The sequence below is a fragment of the Callithrix jacchus genome, chromosome 4, assembly GCF_049354715.1.
Source record: "Callithrix jacchus isolate 240 chromosome 4, calJac240_pri, whole genome shotgun sequence".
In the NCBI taxonomy this organism is placed as follows: Eukaryota; Metazoa; Chordata; class Mammalia; order Primates; family Cebidae; genus Callithrix; species Callithrix jacchus.
Window position 1 is genome coordinate 175952398 of NC_133505.1, and position 2943 is coordinate 175955340.

Below are 2943 nucleotides of genomic sequence, written 5' to 3' on the forward strand. Positions count from 1 at the left end.
TGATGAGCTCTGTGACTACTGACTACCGTGGACAGGATTATTCATCTCTCTGAGGAGGAAGCTGGGGGCGGAAAACACATCCCCAGTGATGAGATAACAACGGGGGCTGAGCAAATGTTAATTCCTAAGTCATCACGGTCTGTAAAAAATAAAGTTTTGGACAGATCGGTAGTTTTATGCACCCAGTGGAATGGAATAAGAGGGCCGAGTACAGTAGGGACAAGAAAATCGAAGGCAGTTACTCCCCGATTGGCTAAAAAATGTTGTGAACTGAACGCAAGCCCGGGAATCTCATCCAGCGAGAGGGTCCCAAACCTGGAAGACAGTGTGCGTGGAAAAAAAGGAGACAGAGAGGAGTGGGGTCTGGAGGACTGAGTAGGCTATGCCCAAACAGCAATTGTATTTGTGCGGTAGGTTCCATTATATACCTTTCTACTTAATGTTGTTCACGTCAGATCAAAGCATTTCTTAAATAACAAAAGAAACAGAAAACAATTCTGGGGAACTAGTAAAAGGAACAGATACTGATTTAAAAGGTCAAGGGGGAAGTAGGTGATGCTGATTATCAATATTATCAGAACAACCAGTAACTCAGATAACAATCTTCAATTATCTAGAAGTCACAAGCTCAGCAGTAAATCATGCATCTGCAAAAGACAAGGGCCGCAGGGGAGGTCACCAGGCTGAAACAATGCCTGGTAAACAAAGTCATAGAACAGGTTTAGATTAGGAGCCAGAAAGGGGAACACAATACCCAGTTAAATCACTTCAGCATTCACCCAGCCATTATCTCATCAACCAAGAAGGCTGAAAGTAGTGTTCTGTTTAGTCCTTCTTCTACCAATTTTTCTTCTGCATAGCTCGACAGCCTCCAGCCAGGGAAAGTGTATAAGGAATCCAGCTCACCTAATGGCGGAGACCAAGTTGTTAGCCTCTTGCAGGGGCAATCCCCACAAAAAAAGGCCTGTTGGATAGTGGATGATGCCAGAAATACAGTGTTTCACAACCATTAACACGGTCAGGGGACATGTGACTGACAAACGATAAGACATCTGACAATACAGAGGGTGGAATCCGTGAAGCCCTTGTGGCCGTCTGACTCAGCAGCGCCTTCAGACCTACATTCAAGATCGCCCAGGAGCATCTTGCTTCAGGAGATCTCAGCAATGTGAGTGCACTTCCAGCAGCCTGGCCAAAGGCAGAGCAGGTTTCAGCTCCGAGGAGCAAGACCAAAACACCAGCCAACGCCAGCAGGAGAGTAAACCGATCCTTTCAGAATAAAGCTCCATTTGCTGTAGGAAAGTTGTCTTTGGTGGATTCTGAATCTTAAATCTTCCTTGGTGCTTGGGCAGAGCTGTGACCTGGAAGCCAAACTCACAGGCATCAGAAAGGCCACGTTTCAGCCCAAGCAACTTGTCCTCTTGCCTTTTGGCTGATTTCTTTACTCGGATTTGAAAATGTTGAGTTCATTTTGAGACTGTACCTCCCAGGAAAATGAATCAATGAATCAGGAAGAGGAGGGGCAGGGAAGGAATTTTTTGTGTGTGTGAGTGGGGAGCAGAAGTGCTGTGGCCAAGCCAGTGAGAATTTTCCCCGGAACAAATGTGTTTTCACGTTCATGCCAGCTAGTCTCTCTCCACCAGGCAACTGTGAGGCTGTCACCGCATACCTACAGACGCAGCCTGGAGGCCCCACGTCCCACGGACAGAAATGGATGCTGCACTCGCCTTCCAGAACCACAGGTGCATAAACAGCCATGCCCTGCCAAGCCCTTCACAGTGGAAAAGCACTGCCACACTATTCCACTTCTAGCAGGCTTCTGTCCTTAGCAAGATGGATCTGCCTCACTAAAGCCACGCGTTGTTTTGCTTTTGAGGAAATAGAACGAATGGGGAAACCTTCCGGAAGTCACACACGTGACCACAGTCATCACCGCCATGGATCTCCGTCACTCCCACAGGTGTGCGCAACGCCCCGGCGTGGGGTCAGGCACACCCGGCCTCCTGCGCAAGGGGGCTGCCTGCTGACCAGCCGCTAGTGGTACCATGACACCGTGACAGGAGACAGGAAGTTTCCCAGGTCCCCACTCCAGCAGGCCCTTTCCAGCTTGGAATACCAAACATGTTACCACACTGTCATGAGCCTCCATTTCCTGAGATGCAACAAAACTACCGTGGATGGCTCTGGCACAGGAGACTGTGGGGGCTCAGCAGGATGAATACCAGCGTGAATATCCCCAGGACGCCAGGCACAGGGGGCACATGGGTATCCCCAGGATGCAGGCACAGGGTGGGCTTGAGGCCTCAGCTGTCGCTGGTGTCATCTGCACTGCCCTGTGCAGTCCTCCATCTCTGACACATCACCAGCCAGAGCCAATTAAATGAATTACAACTGTACAATACCACACAAAGCTCAAAAAGTGTGTGTGTGTGTGTGTGTGTGTGTGTGTGAGAGAGAGAGAGAGAGAGAGAGAGAGAGAGAGAGAGAGGAGACAGAAATAGAGACTTAGACAGAGGCCTTCCTTCCTTCCTTTCACAAGCATGCACTAAGCCCAAGGTGGTCCAGACCCTGGGGTGAAGCCGGGTCCCTTTGCTGCCTCCCATTGTCTTCCAGGAGGAGAAACACATCCGCCAAAAGGCAGCACAGCAGAGAGAACTGGTGGCCTGTGACCGCAGCCTCCTCCACTTGTCTGTAAACTCCCACAGGCAGGGACACCCCTGGTGTCCTCACTGTGGAGACCAGTTCCTGGCAGGCAGTAGGTTCTCAGCAAAGTCTTCCAGGGGAACTGACAAAGGCCCCTGAGGGAAGACACAGCTGTGGGACTCATGGTGCAGGGAAGAACAGCAAGCCTAGCCTGGGCATCAGGAGCTGTCAGGGGCTGAGCTGCGTCCCTCTAACTTTTTTTTGAGACTGAGTTTTGCTCTTTTTACCCAGGCTGGAGCG